The following is a 27,051-nucleotide window of genomic DNA, read 5'->3' on the forward strand; positions in this document are numbered from 1 at the left end:
GTTTATGCAGTATATTCTATTCAATGCATACGTTGTGTTTCTAAAGAACAGCTATCATTTAATAGAAGGAAGAGCTTCTGATGAGGAGGGAGAAATGGTGCTGGACGTCAGTGTCCCGTCTGCAATTACAAACCTGAGCACCTGTACATACAAAGAATGGAATCACCGGTATCCAAAATGACGCGGTAAAGGAACGACAGCTCTTTTTTTTTTTAAAAGACACTGGATTCTTTACCTTAATATGACCCCTTCTGAGACCCTGGACCTGTGAAGGAATACAAAATTACTACATCCCCTAACATAACGACCCTAACCAGGGGTACGAAGTTCTTGCCCATCATTCGACAACACCAGTGAAACGACGAACACCGCCACATAAACTCTGTTAACTTTACACTATAACTCTTATACTCCTCCTTCACTTCAAATCACTCCCCCTTTATATACGGGGGTTCATTTCTCTCCAAATATCTTATACAAATGAATTTCGGGTACAAAAAAAAAACAACATATCATCGGTTTGATTAATGATTTACGATAGAAAAAATGGTTAAATAATAGGATGTTTCCTAGTTTTTTGAGCAAAATAAATTTTGAGTTTTATCAAAAATTTCCATTTCTGCTGTGAACATACAGGACATCCGAAAGCAAAATAATGTCAAAAAACAATATGTCATTGCTATTCTTTTTGATTTACAGGCCGACAGGCTTAAAGATTGAATTTTTGTAGCTCTTTAAGTAAGTAAAATACAGTAAACAAAAAGTTCCATTCCTTCTGTGACGCATATGCATGAATGTCTCTATTATTCACTATTTTTGGCACATTGAAATCGATTACGCAAATAGAAATCATCGAAGCGTTGGTAAAAGTTTGGGAGATTTATTTTCATAGTGGTTGCCAATTTTTACCGGTACAGTGATCTTACAAAATCATGTTGCGAATCTCATGGCAGCAGCTTGTACGATGTAAACAACTTGGAATGGTAAGTGTAAACAACTTTCACTCATGGTACCTACATCAATTCAGGACCATAACCTCGAAATTAAAAAACATTTGAAGAGAGAAATTCAGCTGTTTGAAAAGATCCATGACTTTTAATTTTCCAAGTTGTTTTTCACAGTCCTTAGTTGCAAATTGTTGTAAAAGGAAACTGGTTTAAATAAAAACGCACTACCGGTCTTAATCTTCCGGCCGTAAAACTAGGTATTACTATTTATTTATTTATTTTTTTTTTAATTTTTGAATTTTGAGCATCTCACTGATTTTTTTTCTGAGAAAGCTATAAAACCTTTTTATATTAAAAAATAAATAAACCTTTTTATATTAACGAAATAAACAATCTTAACAATAAGACGTTCAAACGGCATTGATCAATAGCCATATTCTTGAAAGAGTGAGTGGTCATTGAAGACGTTCATATTTATTGTTTTACACGTATTAAACTATTCTACAAATTTGAAAAAAAAACACACGAAAAATGAAAACAAGTTTACATATAATAGGAGATTTCATTTTACAACTGTAATGAAAGTTTCAAAATTAGAGGATACATATTTCCTAAGATATATCAAACAATTAAAAGCAGTACTAAAATGTGCTACGTTTTAGCACCGCTAAAAGTTCTGAAAATTAGCACTTTGAAGCACTATTCCTACTGGTAGAAAGAGAAAGCCATAATTTTGATCAACCTGCTGATGAAAAGTAGAGTCATATGCAACCGAATTTCAAAATAGTGGTTTACGCAATAAGTTTCCGAATTATGATTTTTACAGCAAGAGTCGTACAGTAGGACGATAAACTGTCTATTAGTTAATTTTAGTCTACACAATATGGAATTACCAAAACATAAATTCTGCTTCATTAAATTCCGTGGATCTCCACGGAATTCCGAATCAAACGCTGTTTGACGGAATCATTCGAAATACTTATCACTTACCCTTACATCCACCACCTCACCAATCACCACCCCAACCAACAAAGACCGCGCGATCCACTGCTGCGTGCTTTCTTCCGTCCGCGCTCTCGCCGTATCTCGCTAGCTATCCGTGGTGATGTGTGGTAACTTCTTTTCTTCTTTGTTCCCCGAAGAAGTTCACCGGCATTCAATCGATTCTATCGTTCTTTCGCGTGAAGGCATCAACGAACCAAAGAACGAACGAACGAACGGACGAGCAGCAAAACGATACGATGATCGCGGCCGATAGTGTCCGGCGAACATATCGCTGCTCTGTGCAACTGCCGTGATGTGATGTGGTGTCGGTGTCGCGTTGCGTTGCGTTCGTTGCTCGCTCGCTGCTTTGGCTTGAGGCTGCTGGGCCTATTATCCAGTCGATCGAGTGCCATCCGTAGCGAGTAAAAGCTCATGAGATTTATCCTTATGCGCTCGCTTGCTTGCTTGTGCACATACCAACATGAACGTATGTAGGCACATATGGATGATGATGGGAGTATAAAACGAAGATGCTCGCTTGCTGCTGGACGCCACCGTCTTCGGTTCGTCGTTGCCCCGGGGCGGATGGATGGGAACAAGAATTGGAGCTGCCTGAGTGAAGCAGTTTACAGAATCAGGTGCGATAGACAAATTGTCAAGGCCTAGATAATGATAATTACACAAATCCGAAGAACGAAAATTCAGAGACCTCTCCGTTATTCTAAGAATGATAGTAATATAAATCGCATGTGCTTCACTACGTTACTGAAAAGCGTTGAGAAATGAGTCATTACCAAACGCTTTTCAGTTGGGTAATAGACTTAAGCAACAATGGGGTAAAGTAGGCCATTTCATGACTGGTTAGCGTAATGGAAAACAGCCTATTACCTACGATGAGAAATTGCAAAATAGTAGTTTACGAAACAAGTTGCATAATGATGATTTTTACAGCACGAGTCGTACATTTGTTCAACAAGTAGTGCCGAGTAGGATAATTACAACGAGTGCTGTAAAAACCGAGTTCTGCAACGAGTTACGTACAACATTTTTTGCAATTTCCTAGAAGGCCACTTGAGGATATCAGAAATTAAATCGGAATGCATTCACTATTATATTACAATTTCTGAAAAATTGTTGCATGTTGTTGTTGTGTTGCGTAATGAGAAAGCGTTGCGTAATGAATCATTACAGCACTGGCTTTAGTTGTATAATTACTATTCCCGCACTGCATACTTCGGTGGAAAGTAGGCCGTTTCATGACAGATTGGCGTGAGAAAAAACAGCATATTACGATGAGAAATTGCATTAAAAGAGTTTTCTGCGATTTGCACTAAGAGGTCTTCCTTGGAGAGACCCGAAAAATTTCCCAAGCTATCCTGATCAATGCCAGAGACTCTCTCGAAAAGAAGAGAACAATCACAACAAGTTTTCATTTTTAACATCATAACCAGCAACCAGGATTGTTCAACGCTTCTTGCTGAGGTACTTTTCCATGTTTCACCACGAAGCCTTCCCTTCCTAGCCATTCCTGTCCACAGAACCAGTTATGGTCAAAATAACCCGTTTTCCGCTAGCGTAAGGGCATTCCATAATGATAGTGTGTTGTTTGATTTTAATGTGTCGAAAGTTGTTTTCGAGAATAGGTTGAGAGATGTGAAAACGTTACACCATATTTTACCATCTGTACGACTAAGTCGAAGATATGAATGATAAATAAATAAAACTTTTTCCTAAATGAGCTGCATCCTGCGATGATTGTGACCTTCACTTGTTTAGTTTTGTTTGAAAATGATAAGCATAATCATAAACATTGATTGACTGTACAATTAGTAATTGCTACTCCATGATAGGCCAAAATAATCGAAGTTGCACAAGGAACACAAGATACAGCTTGGGATTAGCTTTCCATCTTCAATGTACACTTTTGAGAACCCTAAACATTATAAAGTAAATAATTGTTACTTACCATTCGCTTAATGTCAAATTTCAAAAATGCATGCAACCATGAAAATGATTTTGAAATTAAAGCAGAATGGTACTTTTTCCCAACCTCACATGGAAAAGGTCCTTGTGATGGTATCGGTGGCTTAATTAAGCGAATGGCTAGGGATGCTTGTATTAGAAAGTCAGCAGAAATTAATAACGCCAAAGAATTTTTCTACTGGGCTGTGTCGCAAAAGGTGAAAGACCAATTTAAAAAGATTGGGAATTTATCTATGCAACTGAAAATGACTATTCAGAGGCTGAAAAATTTCTTCAGGAAAGATTTTCTAACCTTGTTCCAATTCCTGGAACAAAAAAATATCATTCATTTATACCAAAAGACGAACGAAGCATTTTTGCTAGTGAATTCTCAGATGCACATGAAAACCAAGAGAATACAGCATGCTTTGTTCTTAATAATACAAAGAAACGAAAATCTTCTGGTGTTAGCAACCAAAGACAATCTTCCCGGTTGAAAAAATAAATAGTATTAAGATGAAAATGTAAGTTATATACTGAATAATTGAATAAGTAGTATAAAAAAAAATAATCTTATTTGTTCCATAGAAAAAAAGAATCCCTTTTCAGTGTAATGGAAAATTGAGGCAGAAACAGTTTTTTTTTCAATTTTTCTTAGCGGTGTAATTTTTCATGAAAAATATCATCCATTACGACTTATACTTCATTAAAACCAATCCCATATCTTTTTTTTTCAGATGTTTTAGAAAATTTGCAATTGCTTTGATAAAAAATCATTGTTTTCCCGATGCTTCGATTGAAATATGGGTTTTCAAAGAAAAGGCTTATATGGTCATTTTCCACAAAATTGGCCATAACTCAAAATCGAAAAAAAAAAGTTCATTTCAAAAATTTCAGCGATTAAAGCTTATGAAATTACCTTCTCAAAAATATATTTTTGAAAGTTTTCCACCAATTGGAACATAGTTTTTCCGGCTTTTCTTTACGAATTTTCTCAACGGTGGAAAATTTTGTGGAAAACTGTTTTCAGTTATTATTTTTTTTTCTTCCTGAGAAAATTTGCTTTTTTTTAATAAAATAAACTTTGTTTCTACGATGCTTCTTTCTTAAGTTATGATTTTTCAAAGAAAAGGCTCAAAATGGCACATTTGCACATTTTTTACAAAATTGGCCATAACTCAAAAACGAAAATAATTACATTTCAAAAATTTCAGAGATTAAAGCTTATGAAATTATCTTCTCAAAAATATTTTTTTGAAAATTTTCCACGAGTTGGAGCATTGTTTTTCCGGCTTTTCTTTACGAATTTTCTCAACGGTGGAAGATATTGTGGAAAACTTTTTCCAGTTAATATTTTTTTTTTATTCCTGAGAAAATTTGCTTTCATTTTCATAAAAAAAAACTTTGTTTCTATGATGCTTCGTTCTTGAGTTATGATTTTTCAAAGTAAGTAGTGTCAGGGGAAAACAAAAAAATTCCAACTGAGTTTTCCGGGAAAATAGGCGACCCTGAATTTTTCTCAATTTTTTTTATTCATATATTGATGAGCCCTGCCTGTGGAAAAAGTTTCATGAAAATCTGAGACCCTTCGGCCCAAACCCGTATGGAAATAAAAAAATTCCCACCTGTATCACGAAATCCGTTCACATTGGATATTATTGTGATATTGTTTGAGAGCTGATATTATGATTCATTTTCTTCTTATTCTTACCGAATTTCATTGATTAGGTACCCTTTCTTTGTCAAAATCTTACAGCTCCGTAAGTTCCTCTAGTAAGATTTTTTTTTTAATCCTTCACTTCCAGATGTTTATCGCAAAAGTACGTACTGGTAGTTCCATCAGAAAGTTCCTCCGGAAGTTCTTCTGGGTAGTTTCTCCGGCAGTTCCTTCTGGTAGTGTATCTATGAGTTTCCTTCAAAAGCTCTTTAAAATTTCCTCCGGAATTTTCGTTGGACAGAACTTCTTTGAAATTTCCAGTGAAACTTCCACCCGAATTTGCTCCAGAATTTTTTTTTAATTTTCTTTGAAGGTTTCCTTCGGAATTTCATGTGCATGTTTTTTCGGGATTGTCGTTGGACATGACTTTGGAATTTCCTTCGGAATTTGTTGCTCACGAATAACCTTTGAATTTTCTTTTGGTATTTCCATCGTGTTTCCTTTGGATCTCTTTTTATTTGGAGTTTCTTTTTGATATTCTATCTGATTTTCCTTCGGAGTTTCTCTTGCCTTTGGAATTTCCATCGGCATTTTCTTTTAAATTTTCTTTTGAGTTTCCTTCTCAATTTATTTCCGATTTTCTTTTAGAATTTCTTTTTTCTTTGGAATTTCCTTCGCATTTTTTTTTTTAATTTCTTTGGTATTTCCTTCGGAATTCTGAGTTTCCTGTGGATTTTTTCTTCGGAAATCTCTTTGGACATGCCTTTAAAATTTCCTTCTGAATTTCCTTCGGATTTTTTGTCTTTGAAATTTCCTTCGGAACTTCCTACTGAATTTCCATTGGGATTTCCTTCAGAATTTTCTTTGAACTTTTCATCGGAATTTCCTTTGAAACATCCATCGATATTTCCTTTGGAGCTTCCTTCGAATTTTTCTTTGGAACTTCCATCGGAATTTCCTTAGGAGTTTTTCTTTGTATTTTCCTTCAAAATTTCTTAGGAATATCGTTTGATATTAATTTGGAATTTCCTTCGAAATTGATTTAGAATTTCCTTCAGAGTTTTCCTTGATATTCCTTTTGGATGTCCTTGAATTTTCCTTCGGCATTTCCATCGGCATCCATTGGAATTACCTTCGCGATTTAGTTCGGAATTTGCTTTCGCAATATACTTTTGAATTTCTTTCGGATTTTCGTTCGGCATTTCCTTCGCAATTTCCTTTGAAAATTTCTTCGGAATTTCTTTTCGGAATTGCAGCTGGATCTAGCTTCGGCGTTTTCATCTGAGTTTCATTTGAAACTGTCGTCGGAATTACCTTCAAAAATGTATTTGTAATTTCCTACGGGATTAGGAACTCGTATGGAACTTCCTTGATTTCTTTCGGAATTTGGAAATATATGTGGATTTTATTTTGATTTTTCTTAGGGATTTACTTTGAAAATTTCTTTGAAATTTCCTTTGAGATTTCTTTAGGAATTTCCATCGCAACAACCTTTGGAATTTCCTTCGCCTGTTATATTGCCTTCGAAACTTCCTTCAACATTTCCTTTGAGATTTCTTTCAGAATTTTCATCGGAATTTCCTTTGGAACTGCCATCAAATTTTTCTTTGGAACTTCCATCGGAATTTCCTTTGGAGTTTTTTCCTAAATTTCGTAAGAAATTTCTTAGGAATTTCGTTTGATATTGATTTGGAATTTTCTTCGAAATTTATTATTATTATTATTTTCGGATTTTTTCGGAATTTCCTCGTTTCAATCTGAATTTTCTTCGAAACTGCCATCGGAATTTCCTTGAAAATTTTCTTTGTTATTTCTTTCGGAATTAGGAACTTGTATGGAACTTTCATGATTTTCTCCAAAATTCGGAAATATCTGTGGATTTTTTTGTATTTCCCTATTGTAATTTGCTTCGGCACTTGTTTGAATTTCCTTTGAATTTTCCTTCGCAATTTCCATCGAAATTTCCTTTGAAATTTCTCTTTTCTTTTAATTTCTTTCGGCATTTTCATCGAAATTCCTTTCGTGATTAGGAAATCCTTGGAACTTCCATGATTTACTTCAGAATTTTCTTTGGACTTCCCTTCGGTTTCCCTCCGGAATTTCCTTTGAAGTTTCTTGAAGGAAAATTTTCGGAAAGTTTCTAGAAATTTTTACTAGAAAATGCTCTAAGGTTTCATCTAGGAGTTCCCTTCTAGAGAAATACCAAAAAGAACGGTTAAAAAATTGTCTGTGAAATTGTAGAAAAAGTCCTTGGAGGAATTCCTTGGAAAAATCACTGCGGAAATCCAGAAGGAGTATTTTTGGATTAATTTTTGGAGGATCTTTGGAGTAATTGCTAAGGTATTCTTGGAGGAATTTCCAACATAATGCCTGTAGAAATTTGTTGAAGAATGGCGGAAGGATTACTGATGGAAAGTTGAAAGCATTCCCTAGAGTAATTCATGAAACAATTTACGGAAGAAATATAAGGAGAAAATCCTAAGGATTTTCCTGGAACATCCAGACAAATTTGTGGAGTAACTTCAAATGGAATGCAATGAGTGGTTTTTCCAAATAAATTCTGAAAGGATTCCAGGAAAAAATCCTGAGTTAATAGGAACTTCCTGAATGGACTCTCATCCGAAAGAAATTCCGAAGAAAACTCCAAACAAAGTTCCAAAACAAACTCTGATAGAAATTCCAAAGGAAATTTTGAAGAAATTTGAATGCGGAAACAGGATATTCCGAAGTAAATACAAAAGCAAATTTAGAAGAAAATTCGGAAGGAATTTCAAAAAAAATTTCGAATGGAATACCGAAAGAAATTCCTGCATAAATTTCGAATGAAATTCCAGAGGAAATTCGAGAAGGAAATTCAGAAAAAAATCTTCAAATGGAATTCCGCAAGAAATTCCAAAGGACATTCCAAAAAAAACTTAAAGAAAATTCCAAATAAAATTTTCAAGGAAATTTTAATGCAAATTCCAAAGGAGATTTCAATGGTAAATAAAAAAAAATACTGAAGAAATATATGAAGCGAATTTTAAAGGAAACTCCGAAGTAAATATCAAAACAAATTTTGAAGGAAATTCCAAAGGAAATTCAAAAAGGAATTTGGAAGGAAATTTCGGAAAAAAATTACAAAATAAATCCCAAATGAAATTCTAAAAATTTCCGAAGGAAATTCTGATTTATTTCTATGGAGATCACAAAATTTCAAAGGAAACTCCACAGAAAATTCCAAAAGAAATTCCAAACGAATTTCCGAACGATAATTCAAAGGAAATTCCTAAGGAAATTTCAAAGGAATTTCCAAAAGAAATTCCAAAGGTAATTCCGAAAAAAAATAAAGAAAGTTCCGAAGAGAATTTCTAAGAAAATTTCAATGAAAATTCCGAAGAAAATTCCGAAGAAAATTCCGAAGAAAATTCAAAAGGAATTCCGAAGGAAATTCTGAGGGAAATTCAAAAGGAAATTCCTATGCCAATTTTAAAGGAAGTTTCGAAGGAATTCCAAAAAAATTTCAAAGGAAATTTCTAAGAACATTGCAACGGAAATTCCGGAATGAAAGAATATTCCGAAAAACAAATAGAGTAAGGTGGGGCAAAAGTTCGACCTTAGTGGTATAATCAGGAAAACAATAGCAATTGAATTTTTTTTTTTTTTTTAAGTCTTTATTAGAGTGTATTTTAACACACGAGGGCTAGTTCTACACTTAATAGCAATTGAAACAAAACAAATACCATACAGTGAAGCGTCAATATATTGGCTATAATTTTGATGAACAAACTTGTGTCAAAATATTTACTCATTTTTAGTTATAACAGTTTCAAAATTAATTGTCTTATTCGAACTTTTGCCCCACAGGTGCGGCAAGAGTTCGAATCTAGTGTGGGGCAAAAGTTCGCTGGCTAAAACACAAAATATCGATCCTTTTATGATAGGCATACTTTACACCAGCCGTAAACTTAAGTTTGACGAAAAATACACACTAAATTTTCAATAAAAAATTGCCCGAAACCGGGTTAATTGTAATATACTCAAAAAAAGCAGTTTTTCACAAAACTATGTGGAAATGTAAAATTTTGGTGAAAATTTTCACACGATCAGACAAATTTTACTCAATTTGAAGATATATGTGGATTTTAGGCAATTTGCAAATTTTTCCGTGATTTTATACATGGGTCGAACTTTTGCCCCGCTGATTCGAACTTTTGCCCCACTATGGGCCAAAAATTGTTTTCAAGCATCTATGCAAAAACTAATACACCTCAAAGCAACCTTATGATAGGCCTAGAAACGCCCTTACATGAAATATTCAAAAAGATTTTATCTTCATTTGGTTCCATGCAACGAAAGTTTGACCAAAAATTACAATATTCACGTCGAAAAACAACAAATAGCCATAACTTTTCCAAATCTCAATCGATTTTTATGATATTTGGATTGAAAGTATCTTACTTGAATAGCATTTGAACCACCATGACATTTATAAGATTTGTTTTGAATTGAGCTGGAAATCATAAAAAGAAGCTCTTACCCCACTCGAACTTTTACCCCACTTTACTCTAAAGTAAATTCCAAAGGAAACTTCAATGGAAACTCCAAAGGAAATTTCCTATCCACGCTATTGGAAATTTGAAAAGAAATTCCGAAGAAATTCCTTTGTTAATTTTAAAGGAAATTTGAAAGGAAATTTTTATGGAAATTCCGAAAAAAAATTCCTAAGGAAATTTCAATGGAAATTCTAAAGGCAATTCCGAAGAAATTCCAAAAAGAAATCCGAAGAAAACTCTGTAAAGAATTCCAAAAGAAATAACGAAAGATATTTCAAAGAATATTCCAAAAGAAATGGCTACAGATCTCCTGAGTTTCTATTTTAAAGACACTCAGCTACCAGCCCTGCCTTGTGGTCATAAATCATTAGAATTCTCAGTGTGGAAAATAGCTTCTAAGGCAATGAAGTGAAAGATCTCTGAATCCAAAGATGGCAGTCACAATGACCAACTTGTGCCTTTCCTCACGTTTTCAAAGACACTAATTTGAAGAAATAATAGGCCAACGTTCCTGATCTTCTTATTTTAAGCTTTCTGCTAATCAGTTATTTCCAACGGTACGATATCAGGTATCAAAGATAGTTAATAGGTTACCATTTTCGAGCGATTTGAACTCAAACTTTTGCACGAGAGTGTACTAAGCTTGCAGATGAAGGAAACACAAATTTGAAAACTAAATCAAAATTACAAATACTTTACTGTACATGAGATATCTCTGACCAGGACACATCTCCTCGAAACATTTTACCGCACATTCCATCCATTATCCCATTTCTTTGTTTCCACTTTTTCGCGCATTTCTTCGAGAGCCTATTCCTCCGGTCGGTCCTCTCGGGAAGGTGGATCGTCGGTTGATGGAGATGGAGGTCGTCGCAACACAGAGCTATACGACGACGAAGCTCGATCGTTTGTTCTTTTGAAGAGCCTTTTCCGCTTGTGCTGATGGCTTTTTTTTTGCTCACTGCTTATTTATTCTACCAGTCAGTCCATTGCCATCGAGTTGTCTTCGGTTGTTCGGAACCAAGTAATGGGACCGATGGATGGCGATGAAAAACTATCTTCACGTTTCATTCTATATCCACGCTGATTGCTACATCGGAAAGCGTAGAATCAAAAAGTGCTTTGCGTACCTTCATCGGAAAACATTCCAACATCATAAGTATTTTTACAGATTTTGCATGTCATCAAATCATAGCTGTATCTAGAAGTCCATAACTATAACAACTTTGTATTTTAAAGATTTTCAACATATGGATACGAAAACGACATCAAACTGCCTTCGTGTCTTCGATTCGATGAATATTCCAAGAAGATTGCACTTCTTGATGCAACACTGTACTTTGGATGCCTAACTAACCTTCCCGCGTCTGCATTTTCGCGTGAAACCCCACCCCTTAGAACTCGAGCTGAGAGGATGCTCCGCTCCGTCATCGAACAAGCAGGCACGTTTTCCTCTCGGATGTGTATAATTTATGACCCTGGCCTGGCATGAAGTGGAGAGCCCGAAGTGCAAGGCAGGATATTGCATATTTCTTTCGCCGTAATTCCATTCTTCCCAGCCGAGCCCGTTCTAAGATGTTCCTTTTCTTCCGTTTTGTTTGCGTTTACCCAACGATCGGATACGGAGATTTGTCGGCTCAGGATAACTAATTGATAGCTGATTCACGCTGCTGGCTGGAGGAAATTAATCCGTTGAATCGTTTGGTGTTTGTACTGAAGACACGATTTTTTTTAAATTGGAAATGTTAGAATCAGCTGCAAATGACCAAAATTTTATTCATCACTAATTGAAGTGCTCAATCTGTAAATGGTTAAGAGGACCAGCTATTATAAATTGAATTATTAGTTTTTTAGCAGTCAATATCAAACATATTGCAGTAATAACTGAAACGTAACCTGAAATGAAAGTACACATAAATTTTTTTCATCATATCAAACCAAAGTTTTTAAAGTTTTGGATGTTTCTTCTAATACACAGCTTGACACTTTCATAGAAGCCTATTTGCCTTTTCAACACACTGGACAGTAAGTGCAACTACTGCAAAATAATTTCCGGTAATCGACAATCAATCAGTTTAAAAATTTTGTAATTGGAAACTTTGATGGCAAACATCGCCCGTGGAATAATACTCATAGCAATTCCAACAGCAGGATTTTATTTGATAATTGCTCTTCAGTTTTTTTCCAAATTCAATATCATGATACCCCTACTTGTTTTTCCTCTTATTGAAATGATTGATTTGATCTCAATTGGCATTAGTCAGGAATTTCCAGGAATTCAATAATTTTCCTTCAGATTACTCCACTAGTTCTTCTAGGAATTTCTGCAGAGATTCTTCTAGAAATTCGTACATGTAGTCTACTACTAGATGGATAACTAGAAGAATTTCATCGGATTGTTTTCCAGGGCTTCCTTCATAATTCATGTACGAATATTAGAATAGGGTCCTAAAGCCCTGTCTCAATTTTATTACCAAACGCTTAAGTTTAGGGAAGAAACACATGTTTACTCAATTTTGAAATGATTTTCATTGGTTAAAGTACAAAAAACATTTTTTTATGATTTTTGAGATTTTGTCACACCCCTTGGTTTAAACTCGAATTTCGGGTATATTTTGTTTTCCGTGTCCCTTCCGAAATGGCAGTTAGGAACAACCCCAGTGTTAAAACTATATGCCCTGTGGCATTTTTGTCGAAAAAGTGAATGTCAAACAAGATCACAAGTGTCAAGGTTGATATTTGGAACCATTTTTAAAATTGAAGTTAAAAAATGATATAGCCGTTATTTGAGCGGGAAAACTTGCTAAAGTAGTTGCAAGAACATGCTCTTTCGTATAATTGAATTAAAACGAGAATTCATTAAACATTTTAGGAACCAATTATTCAAACAGAAGATTCTCCAAGCATCATACCAGGAATAATTTTAAAAATTGTACCAGTTTTTTGCCCAGGAAATCGTTCTAAACACGTTTGCCCAGATTTATTTTTTTCGCAAATCTAAGGATTTTGCTTTTTGATTTTTTTAATTTTTATTTTTGAACATCCCTATCCATTTTCATTTTTACTTGAAGCCTCTTCTAGCTACTGATTCTTAGCAATAATGAAAATTCAAGTTTGTACGGTACTTTAAAAACATTAAATTTTTATTTTTTCTGGATATATTTTTAATTTTCGTGTTATTAACGTAAAAACAGGTAAGTAATTATTTTGATTGATTGATTGATCGTAGAAAAATATTAAAGGTACTTTTTTTATATTACACGTTAAATGAACCCTAGGCATTTGTAGGTTATACAAGAATACAAATTGTTCAAACAATTTTCAAAAATACAAAGAAGTTTCAAAAGTCATAAAAATCTTTTCTTATATGCGTGTTATGAGTCAAGGTTAAGGCCAAAAATAAAATCATTTTGATTTCCGAGCTATGAAAAAATACACAAAATTCCAAAGAGTACCCCATGTAACGGCGGGGTTGGATATAAGAGGGCTGAATGATTTCTTCGATAAATTTGTGGAACAATCACAAGCGAAATGTTTGATGTAATTGAACCAATCGTTTCTGTTGCACTTGTTCTATACATTTCTCTTAGAAATCCCTCAATGTCCAATCTGGGATATCTGTAAAACATTTTAGATCATTCTGCCAAGTGTTTTCAAAGGATTTCTTTCGAATTTCTAAAGGAATTCTCCGAAAATACTTCAATGGAAATAGCTCCCGATATACACTACCCTCCATAAGTATGGAATCGCATCACTTAATATTGCAACACCCCAGTTGAATATTACAGCACCCCGAAAAGTTTAGCATCACCTAAAAATTATAATATTCATGATGCAGTATCTCGAAATCCTTACTTCCTGCAAAGTTGCGGTCTTCAGCAAAGTTGTTCAGCACTTATGGTGTTCATTAGGTGAAGTTTAAATGCGCAATTTTGCTGCAACGTGTCGCTAGTGTGCATATTATTTGGTCATATTCCAGTTGACTCTAACCCATGATCCTGGCCACCTAGAAAGTTCTTGTCTTCGGCAAAGTTGATCAGAAACTAGAAAGCAATTTGAGGCAGCTTTGTTTAGTTAGCAATTTAGCCGCTACGTGGCGCTAGTGTGTATGTTATTTAGTCATATTTCAACAGACTCAGTAGCGGCAAAATTGCTAACTAAATAGTGCTGCCTCAAATTGCTTTCCAGCTTCTGAACAACTTTGCTTAAGACGCGATTTTTCGAAGCGGTCGGGATCATGAGCTAAAATCTATTGGAATATGATCAAATAACATGCACACCAAACAGTGTTTTCTCAAATTGCTCTCAAGCTTCTGAATAACTTCACTGAAGACACGAGCTTTCTAAGTAGTCGGGATCATGAGCTAGAGCCTGCTAGAACATTACCAAATGACATGCACGCTAGCGGCACGTAGCGGCAAAATTTCTAACTAAACAGTACTTTTTCAAATTGCTTTCAATCTTATTAACTATTTTGCTGAAGACACGTACTTTCTAGGTACTCAGGATCATAAGCTAGAGTATAATGAAATTTACCAAGTTACATGCACCTAGTGCCACGTAACGGCAAAATTACGCATTAAAAATTTCACCTAATAAACGCCATAAGGTTGCTGAACAACTTTGCCCAAGATCACAACTTTGTAGGAAGTAAGGATTCTGAGATATTACATCATAAATATTATTGTTTTTAGGTGATGCTAAACTTTTTGGAAGGTGCTGCAATATTCAACTGGAGTGTTGCATTACTAAGTGATGCGATACCATACCTATGGTGGGTAGTGTACATGCTTAATTTATTTCTAATTTTATTGAGGATTTTGCCCTCTAATAGACTCACACCTAAATAATTTTGTCACACCAAAATATTCTCCCACCATGTTTGCCATATATTGGATGGCGTCGTATCTGACAAAACCAACAAGTAACGTACATGTAACGCATTGGATTGGATTGTACATTGAATGCAAGGAGCGTGCTTCTATGAAAGTGCCATATAAACTGACGTGTGAGTATTTATTTTTCCACGTTGAAACTGTGCACGAGAATCTTTCCTCAACTAAACGAACAGTACTATAATTTTCCTCAACCATTTTATGTGGAAAGAAATCCTCTAGATATTTCTCTATGATTTTTTGCAAAAAAATCGTATTGGATTCTTCTGGATTTTTTTTCACGAGGTTGTTTAATAGAAGTTTCTAAGTGATTGCTTCAAGAAATTTTTCAAGTGATCGCCCAAAGTTATTTATAAGAGTTTTTTCAGGTATCAAGGCAGTTTTTAGAGGTAAATCCTTCAAGCATTGTTCCAGGATTTTTAATGGATTTCTTGAGGGTATCTTCTAACATATAATGAAAGATACTTCTGACGATACCTTCGGGAATAACTTCCGAAATTCTTTAAATGAATTTGTTAAGAATTTTTCAAGAATTTCACTTAGAATTCTCCTCTACAGTTGCTCTATTTACGACAAGACATGAAGAATGAGCCGTCGCATGATCTGCTTTGGTGTCAAAATCGAAATGTCCCCTATGCAAGGTTCCCCCGGGCACTTGGCGGCACCATGAGTGGCCAAATCTTACAAGACTCATTTTCAATTTATAATAGGATATTTTATGATGAGCTAGGGAGAAAACAATATTGCGCGATATATTTTGAGTGAATAAATTGTTTGATCCCAATTCGGATCCACTACCGGCACCGATTCCAGGGAAATGGCCATATATTGATTGTTTCTGGACCGATCTTAATACTTGGCGCACCAATCGCTTCAGAATTTGATCTTCTATCTTCATGTGTAGTAAAATTTTGATTTTTTAGCCGAGACCTTTGCTAAAATCACGTCATAATTTTACTGCATAAGATATGCTTCCGGAAATCCGGATTATCCACGGTATCCGGAGGTCATAGTTCATCTCCGTGGATGCACCTCAAAACTAGATTAGTTGACCCGTCCATTACTTCTTAAAGAATTGAAATCGGTCATTTTTTGTCAAAGTTACAGCATTCCAAAGTTGGCCCAATTTTTGCCTGTTCCAGTTATTTTGACAACCCCCTGTATATCAAATATTCCATCATTTGCGATACTTTAAAAATGGGGAGGGTACAAAAAAGGTGGGAGGGCTCCCTGCAAATCTTATTACAACTCTTCATATTGTATTTAAAGTTGAAAACATTATATGGCACATGAATTCCGCTGTCCTGAATATAAAACACTTATTGATTAGATTAGATTTTTAAATAAAAAATGCAAAAAGTTCAAGTATATTTTAAAAATGACCTGGGGCAGACACGAGCATTCTGAAAACGCCATTATTTTTGTTTATTTTTATACTTTCAAGCCCGGAGTGTCCGGTCTCAGTGCATTCAGATCGACTTTTTTTGTCGAACAGTGTTAGAGGGCAAAATCCTCAATATTGGATTTTTTCCATCTTGCCATTTCATTACTTTCGTTACTCCCTTCCACTCTGAGTATAGGTATTGTATTCACCGAAAAAAGCCAATAAATTTTCATAATAATATAGTCATGCGGTGATTAAACCTCATAAATGTAAACATATTTCAAGAAGAGCCACACGGGCATTCAGCCAAAACATCGACTATTTGTTTCAATCATGTAGGCTGTGATGCATTTGTATGTCATAAATTTTCACGCTCTCATCAATACTATACTTCCATCTTTATTTTAAATTTGGGGATGGACCCATTAAGACATCGCATGCAGTTTCCAACTATTGTACAGTTATTCCTCATGTGTCAAATTGCTTTCAAGAGCATGAAGCAAAGTTTCGGACATTTTGGAAATGAATCTAATGCCTCTTTTACGTCCACTGGACGAGCCTTAGAATGCTAATGTCGCGACTGTTCATGTGACCAACATCAAGTTTGCCACGCTCTGACAGCTTGAGTACCGGGTCTATAAATGTCAAATCGATTTTTAACCAAAATAAAACATTCTCTACAACATGGCACTAAACCAACAATCGATAGCCTCAATAATATTGCTGTGTGCGTTTGAAATGCAAATATCAAATGGGGCACACCAAATGCGGATTGGATGTTTAACAAGGAAGGCGACGTCAAGGATTGATTTTCTTTGCTAGGTTGGCGGTGATATGGATCATCGTTGCTAAGTATGCTTTGGTAACTTTGAGTTACCGCAAACAACAATAAGTATAAATAAAGTAATTTAGCTTTGTGATAACAACGTCACTAGCGTTCTACTACTTATATTTCTATTGGTTCACCTGAGTCGGTTATGGATTGCCCAATATATGTAAAATCAGAAAATTGTTGATCAAATTTTTGAGAAGTGCAGTTAATCTACGAATTGCAATGGACAAGATTCAGATCTCTCAGAAGTTAAGTACTTCAAAATTAGTACCAAAAAATGCTACTTTTCAGCACCGTTAGTAGTGCTAAAATAGTAGCAGTTTTCAGCACTGTTTCTACTGATAAAATAAGTAGGCCCTTATGGTGGCCATCCTTTTGATGAAAAGTATGCGTGTATGCAAAGGAATTGCAACAAAATATTGCAAATTAGATTGTTCCAGCACTCGTTGTATTTATCTCGGCAAGCCTCGTTGGATAAATGTACTCGTTATAAAAAAAAATGCTAATTTTCTAACTTGTTGCATAAAAACCTATTTTTATACCGCTGAAAAGTTCATATTAATGTAAATACAATGAAGTGCATTAAGTTTTGATGAAAAATATTAATTCTCAAAAAATAGGGAGTGTCCCTTTCACCCCTATTTTCTTTATGCCCCCAATACCCTTAAGACAACGTCCATAAATAACGTAGCATTTTTTGGCCAAATTTTGACATCCCCTCCCTCATCGTAGCCTATTTTCCCATACCTAACACACGGTTCGTCAACGTTTGCCATCGTTATTGAAAGATACAATCTAATACCTACTCATTGTATTGGATTTGGTTGACTAGAAAAAATCAAAGATGACATGGTTTGAAAAAGTGTCTTCGTATTATCATTGGCGTCATCTGGGTAGTAAAACGAAACTAATCTTGCATCGCTGAGCAATCATTAATTTGATCGCTTTCGAGTGGAAGTCATCCAAAAGTGTTTTGTAGTAGAATTTTAAGTACTGGAAGAGGGGTAGGTAGTAAAATACTTGCATATTTCAAACTAATACCGACATATCCATGGCATCGAAATCAAAGAAAAAAGTTTTATAAAATGTTCTTCGCAGAACTTAACAAAACAAGTAGATCATTGAAGATTTTCTATTTAAAATAATCATATGAATGGAGATCTTTTATACACACAACGCGTTTTCCGTAACAATCATATAGGTCATCTAATAGTCCATTATAAACGCCATAGATTGGATCCATGCACTTCATTCTTCCAAACTCATCATAGCTTACAGTGAAGCCTCTATTTTATTTGTTAGATAGCGGTAAATCAAATGACCGCGAATTCCCAAATGTCTCTCGCGAGGTCAAACGTGCCGCAAGAACATTATTTTTCCTTCTCAGCTAGAATCAAGAGCAGAATTGCCGTCCATTTCGGTGGGCTATTATTACGCAAAAGTGATCCAGAAAAGCGCGGTCACTGGTCAAAAGCGTGGACGGATGAATGAATGGAAGCAACATCCAGGACGAAGAGTGATCCATCTACTGTCTTTAGGTATGCAGAAGTGTATTATTATCGTTTAAGATTTATAGCTCCGTTGGGGGCCCAGATAGCCGTAGCGGTAAACGCGCAGCTATTCATCAAGACCAAGCTGAGGGTCGTGGGTTCGAATCCCACCAGTCGAGGATCTTTTCGGGTTGGAAACATTCTCGACTCCCAGAGCATAGAGTATCATCGTACCTGCCACACGATGTACGCATGCAAAAAATGGTCAATTGGCAAAGAAAGCTCTCAGTTAATAACTGTGGACGTGCTCATAAGAACACTAAGCTGAGAAGCAGGCTTTGTCCCAGTTGGGACGTAACGCCAGAAAGAAGAAGAAGACGCTCCGTTGGACGTGCAGTTATGCCTGTTCATGTAGAAGCTTGTGTGAGAGGGAAACTGTACACGGTTATTGCATCAAATTTAATTTGGGATAATCGTTTCAGCATTGAGTAATTGCACGCAGTTCGATTTATTTTGATTGAATTCTTTGATTTCATTTTAAAAATAAATCTGAAAGCAATATATATGACACAGATAACATTATTTGATATTACGGACCATTTGACGATAACATTTATTAATAAGTTTTTTTTTCAACGCTAGTTTTCTTTAATGCATAAAAGTATGAAAACAAATCAATGTTCTCAAGAGATTTCCATACGGGTTTCAAAAGTTTACAGGAGGTCCCTATAATTCAGCAAAAACATCTAAAATAAAGGGTTACTGTTTTTGAGTTTCGATTTATGCTCTAATCAGCTAAAAAAAATACTTGCTCAATTCTCAGTAAAAATGTTTGTTGGGAGCACCTTTTTTCAAAGCTGAGAATCGCATATAACTCCTAGGAAAAAAATACACAAATACAAAAATACGATAAACAACAAAACACACGAAATGCTAATGTTACACTAGTAGGAAAATCATGGTAGTTAGATTCATCGTTATATAAATATACCAAATCAAAAAGCCCAACAAGCAAACAATGCATTTGGTTGAACAGCTGTAAGTATTTGTAAATTAGGGGTTTATTTCATTTACTTGATCAATGATGAACATGAAAGACAATCAATTATATAATGCACGAACAAGTAGATTTTGCAATATTTAAAAGTTTTTCTAATTTCCTTCGTTTTTAAAAAATGTTACACTCCAAAACTTCGGGGAAATTTGAAATTGTCATTATTAGACGATTTGAGATGAATTTTATTGATATGCGTATAATTGTTTCATAAATCCAAGTTTTGTTGCACTAAAATTCACAGTTTTTTCTCCTTTTTTATGTGATTGGTAACTTTTCTGGTTCAGCTGAGATGTTTGTTCAAGCTTCGTATGAGTTGGCTATTTTCGTTATTAAGCTCATGAACCTGATTGAATTTATTTATGTTTTATGTTATAGTGTTTGAACTCCGTACAACTCTGTTAAAACTATGGCAGAACTGAACATTACAGTTTCTTATTGAGGTCTCCAAGCAAAATGCTACGAACACTATCACTGTACGGAGAGGCACCAAATCTTTGTAGCTAAACACGGGATGTGTGATTGATCGCTTTAAGCTGGAATAAGTTTATTGATTTAACAATTAGCATTCACATTCGTAACAACCTACACTTACAATTTTGGTGTTCTACCGTGTGATGGGGACTACGTTGTTCCGACTGCTAAAGTGGCTTGCCAATATTTCAGCTATACAAAAGACATTCGATCATTCACCTATCTTATGAGAAGAAATTAATGCATACTTATTTCCTGTGTTCGAATTACCAATGCAATGGAACGATCCTGATTGGGTACAATTTGACGCTATCTCGAAATGCCAGATTCTAAACGCAAAACAAATCTAATATTAAACCCTTGGTCTTAAGGATAAGGATATTCTACACTTTCTTACCGTATTCAATAGTAATAGTAATAGTAATTCAACTTTTAATTTTCAACTTCAATGTAAATTAGTTCAGTAATAATCGATAATAAATTTCCCACAATAGCAACTATAACTGTGAAGTGATCAATTTTGCTTATCATCACGATTGACGGAACGTTTCCAAATTATGTCATCATTGTTTCTTATCTGCTACCAACATCTATTCCCTACCAATGCACTGTGGTAGCCAGTGTGATCCAAAGCCAGCCGAGGGGCTTGCTGCGTGCCGCAACAATCACACGATAGCTTTTTCGCCGGTAGATTTTTAATGAATGGAACATATCGATGTTTGTTAGAATTCATTTGCACTTTTCCTAACGTAAATTTAACAAGGAAGTGTGTATTTGTAAGAAATTCTGTTTTTGTTTTCTTTTCCATAGCAAACAAAAACAATGTTCTGTTAATCTCCACAACAAACAAAGATAATTGTGTCAACATTGCACTTCTATGCAGACAATTGGGTTGGAATACTGAATTTATGTCATTGGCACAAATAAGAACTTGTCCATATTCTGGTATCTATGACAAAAAGTCGAAAGGACAGAAGGTCGAATGTTGGAATGTCGAAAGGGCCAAAGGTAGAAGAGGAATAAAAAGGGGGCAACAGGTTAAAAATCTTATTTCAAAGATAAACAAATTTCCAAAAATGCAAATTATTTTCGACCTTTTGTTCTTTAGACCATTTGTCTTTCGACTTTTTGTCATTTCGACCTTTTGTCTTTCAACTTGTTGTCCCTAAACCAAGCCGGGAAGATGAATATGGCTTTTGAATTACAAACCAAGTTTTAAAATAGATTGTTTGACAAACTTAGTTGTGAAAACAATACTAATTCAACAATGTATGAAAGCAAAGGAGAGGAGGACTACTCGGACCCATGCTTGTGAATTTTCAGGTCTACAGTATAGTCAACAAGATATTGACACTAACTTTTTGCACCATTTTTATCTAAATCCGTTTCAACAGATCACCTTACCTAAATTTATTGATTTATGGTGTATTTGAAATGATATTACAAACAACAAAGCTTAAAACAAAAAGTTCATTCTAGACACTAGACCCCCCGATGGATTATTTTGATTTTAGCAGCAAATGAAAGAGGAAGGTCTTCGCCATCATCGGTCCAAACATGAGACATGACATGCCGATATATATATATATTTTTTTTTGTTATAGAGTTACATAAAAAAGACACCGTGTCTTCATTACAATCCAACCTCTGTAGAGTAATTTGGGGCAAATGTTTTCACGGGGAAAAAGTTCGCAGTTACGCAACCAAACCCTGGTAACACTGTAGGTCAGCTGATCACAGATATAAACATAAACAAATGCGTGATGCGTCTATAGAAAAATATCAACTTTTATTATCTACAACTTTGCTGATGAGCTACCTCTTTCGAGCAATTATAAAAAATAAAGATTTTTACACGGCACTGCCAGGTGAATATTCGAAATATTCTGATTACATTGTACAGTTAACTTTCCCTTACTCGATATCAAAGTTTCCTCGAGCATGGAAAGCTGCAAAGGTCTTGCCAATTCGTAAAAAACCAAAGAGTAACAGGTTGGACAATCTTCGCCCAATAAGCATTCTGAGCTCGCTTTCTAAGGCTTTTGAAAAGATTTTAAAAATTCAAATACAAGGCTTTGTTCAACGATTTGAACTTCTTAGTCCGTACCAATCCGGATTTAGAGCAGGGCGAAGCACAACTACCGCACTACTCAAGGTTCATGATGATATTCATCAAACCATTGATAAGAAAGGTGTAGCTTATTTACTTCTTATTGATTTTTCAAAAGCTTTTGATCGAGTACCACATGTTAAGCTTTTGAATAAGCTGTCGACTTAATTTTACTGTCATCGTAATGCTGTAACATTAATCAAATCATATTTAAATCTACGTACGCAAGTGGTAGATGCTAACGGTGAACTCTCTAATCCAATCACTATTCTTTCAGGTGTACCTCAGGGGTCCGTCTTGGGTCCCTTGCTTTTCTCTTTATTTATTAACGATCTGCCATCCGTTCTGAAGTTCTGTCTAATACACATGTTTGCAGATGATGTGCAACTTTATTTCTGCACGGCTAATACCAATTTAGAAAGCGTAGCAGAACTGATAAATTCTGATCTTAAGCGGGTTCAAGAATGGTCTGAGAAAAATCTTCTTCCGATAAATCCATCTAAGACGAAAGTCATCATGATTATTTCTAGGCAACAGGCTCGTTCACCTTTACCTAATGTGTTGATCAACGATGAAATCATACAATATGCCGAAAAAGCTTCTAACCTAGGAGTGATATTCCAAAATAATCTTGAATGGAATGTCCAAGTGAACTCACAATGCGGGAAAATTTACGCAGGTCTTCGTCACTTAAAACTTACAGCTTCTATGGTTGCCGTTTCTACTAAACTACGATTGTTCAAATCGCTTTTGTTGCCTCATTTTTTGTATGGTTTAGAATTGATTTTAAATTCTTCGGCTTCAGATTATGACCGTTTAAGAGTTGCTTTGAACCACTGCGTACGCTGGATATTCAATCTTAACAGATATTCTAGAGTAACGCACTTACAACGACAACTTCTGGGGTGTTCCTTTTACAATTTCTTCAAATTACGTTGCTACACAACATTGTTTAAGATGGCCAAAATATCTTGCTGATAAGCTGCAACCTTTCAGAAGCATCCGTGTACGACACTTTGTGTTATTGCAGCATAACTCGTCGCACTACGGTAATACTTTCTTTGTACCGTAAAACGGGGTAACTTTGATAGTTTTTTCGAAGAAAACTTCAATATTTATTCAAAGAATTATATTTTATATTTTTAAAACAAGTACTGAAATCCTAGCTATCGATTGCACTTGATAGATTGCCAAAAGATTTATTCTGAATGGACATATAAATTTTCATATGATCGAAAGTCGGTTTTCTGTTTTGGGGTAACTTTGATAATGGAGTATAAATCGAACAAGATTGAATGAATCACGGAACATTTGTAGGGCGTTGCATACCTCTAGGCGTTTAACGCTATATGGAAATTTTTGACTTAGATTACAAAAATGGTCCCAGTTTGTAAAAATGGTTTTCGCTAAGAGATTTGAGACCGAATTCATGTTCTACTATAACTAGGCTGTCATGGGTAAGTGACGGACTCATTATGACTTTATCAAATACTGGTCGTAGAACAGATTGTTTGTAAGCGTTGCAAAAATGCTAAAATCTTGTAAATTTTTAATATTTGCATAAAAATCCTCAAATGCACTTGATTTCAACGAAAATAGCTTTAACATGAAGTGTCATACTAATACTCTTTACTTTTGCATTCGTTTTCCTTAACTGATTGACAGAAACTTCGATATTTCGTTTACTATGTAGGGGGTCTCGCAATATCAAAGTTACCCGCATTATCAAAGTTACCCCGTTTTATGGTACGTGCAATTATACTATGGAATCAACTTCCTAATGAAATTAAAGTTACGTGTTCAGCAACAAGTTTCAGTCGTAAATGTTTAAGCTGGCTTAATGGGGGAAATTAGAGTGAACGATGCAGCAAGTCAACGAAAAAGAGAAAAGTTAATGTTTGTATTGTTTGAATTTATTGAATTTGTAAAGAATGGAAGTGGTAAATTTGAAGAACAAAAATATTACCGATTTTAGTTAATTTATAAGGGAAATACTCTTACGCTACAAGTATTTTTTTTTTTTCATTTATAAATAAATAAATAAATATCGAGTAAGGGAGAGTTAGAATGAGATATATGAGGATTTGTAGCCATGTGAATTACAAATCATTCATTTCATGGTGGGAGATTTCGTTCAGTGTATTTTCCGACACAAACAAGATGATTTTCATTATCGTCGAAATCATCTGTTTACAAATGACACCGAATGAAATTCATCCACTTTTGAAACGATTTTCAGCATTCAATAAAACGTACGAAATTGAATGATTATCATAAACCAACGTAAACATCCCTGTTTGATTGGAGATGGAGCCCTACGTTGTGTGGAATGGTAGCGGGGACGACGACGAAAAGAATAACTACTCTCGATACAACTAATCGATTTATTGCCACCGAGAGGCAGCGTGCCTACTCGGTGGGGAATGGAAGAAACTATATATTACATACAAACTACTGTCGCCTTTTATAAGCGACACAGTACGGAGACGAACCAATGTAGCCCGTGCGCACAGCAGTGCACTGGATGCTGCCTATCGTTGCGTTGGGCTGACGATGCGATGAAGCAAAAGAACCAAACAATGGGCAAAAATTGAATGGTTCAATTTGCGCTTCGCTTGGGTGCTGCTATGATGATGCCGTTGTCAGTGTGAGATCAAACAATCCCTCATTACATGCTTGTTCGTAATTTAAAAGAAATGAAATTGAAAAAAAAAAATAACTCATTGTTGATGGTTTCGCGTAGGTCACCATTTATTCACCAGGCAATTAATATAAAAACAATCACAACAACTAACATTTAAACAAATGCCCAAGCTGCGCGTAGCATAGCTGATTGAAGGGAACATGATGTCTAAATATCGTGTCTGATGCGCGCATAGACGATGACAAAATTATGCAAAGTTACCTGTAAAATCCACGAAGTAACTCCGCTCCATGCTGCTGCCGCCATATTTATAACAACATTGACAAGGATGATTTCTAGTTTAGCATCATTAACTTCTCATTTGAGTTTTTGGACTACAATTGAATGATTTTTGGTTTGGGACATCCAAGAAAAGACAATCCGTCAGAAGCGGCATGTTATTCGTTCGTTCAATTATCTACTTTTAATCATACGAATGTGTACTGAAAACCATCAACATATTGGATGATTTTAATTTGATAGTCGGTGAACGCTCATATTCTTGAATAATCATTTAAAATGAGATATATGAGGATTTGTAGCCATGTGAATTACAAATCATTCATTTCATGGTGGGAGATTTCGTTCAGTGTAGATGGAAGTATGGTATTGATGAGAGCGTGAAAATTTATGACATACAAATGCATCACAACCTACATGATTGAAAAAAATAGTCGACGTTTTGGCTGAATGCCCGTGTGGCTCTTCTTGAAATATGTTTACATTTATAAGGTTTAATCACCGCATGACTTTATTATTATGAAATTTTTTTGGCTTTTTTCGATGAATACAATACCTATACTCAGAGTGGAAGGGAGTAACGAAAGTAATGAAATGGCAAGATGGAAAAAATCCAATAAGTAACGTCAAATTCGTATCAGAAATAGTACAACATTCATTTAACTTAATGTCAATTTAACATTAAAAATAGGTGATATTTTTCATGTATTCGAAAGGTGAAGAAAATTCTGAAGAAATCTTATTCCTGGGAAAAATTAAATAAGCCTTTTTGGAAATTTCTTCAAGAATTCTAAGTGAAATTCTTGAAAAATTCTTAACAAATTCATTTAAAGAATTTCGGAAGTAATTCCCGAAGGTATCATCAGAAGTATCATTCATTATATGTTAGAAGATACCCTCAAGAAATCCATTAAAAATCCTGGAACAATGCTTGAAGGATTTTCCTCTAAAAACTTCCTTGATACCTGAAAAAACTCCTATAAATAACTTTGGGCGAACACCTTAAAAATTTCCTGAAGCAATCACGAAGGAACTTCTATTAAACAACCACGTGAAAAAAATATCTAGATTTCTTTCCACATAAAATGGTTGAGGAAAATAATAGTATTGTTCGTTTAGTTGAGGAAAGATTCTCGTGCACAGTTTCAACATGGAAAAATAAATACTCACACGTCAGTTTATATGGCACTTTCATAGAAGCACGCACCTTGCTTTCAATGTACAATCCAATCCAATGCGTTACATGTACGTTACTTGTTGGTTTTGTCAGATACGACGCCATCCAATATATGGCAAACATGGTGGGAGAATATTTTGGTGTGACAAAATTATTAGACAGCAAAATCCTCAATTAAATTAGAAATAAATTAAGCATGTACACTACCCACCATATGTATGGAATCGCATCACTTAGTAATGCAACACCCCAGTTGAATATTACAACACCCTCCAAAAAGTTTAGCATCACCTAAAAACAATAATATTTATGATGTAATATCTCAGAATCCTTACTTTCTACAAAGTTGCGATCTTGGGCAAAGTTGTTCAGGAATCTTATGGCGTTTATTTGGTGAAATTTTTAATGCGTAATTTTGCCGTTACGTGGCACTAGGTGCATGTAACTTGGTAAATTTCATTATATTCTAGCTCATGATCCTGACTACCTAGAAAGTACGTGTTTTCAGCAAAGTTGTTAATAAGATTGAAAGCAATTTGAAAAAGTACTGTTTAGTTAGAAATCTTGCCGCTACGTGCCGCTAGCGTGCATGTCATATGGTAATGTTCTAGCAGGCTCTTGCTCATG

This window comes from Aedes aegypti, chromosome 3, assembly GCF_002204515.2.
Source record: "Aedes aegypti strain LVP_AGWG chromosome 3, AaegL5.0 Primary Assembly, whole genome shotgun sequence".
Classification (NCBI taxonomy): domain Eukaryota; kingdom Metazoa; phylum Arthropoda; class Insecta; order Diptera; family Culicidae; genus Aedes; species Aedes aegypti.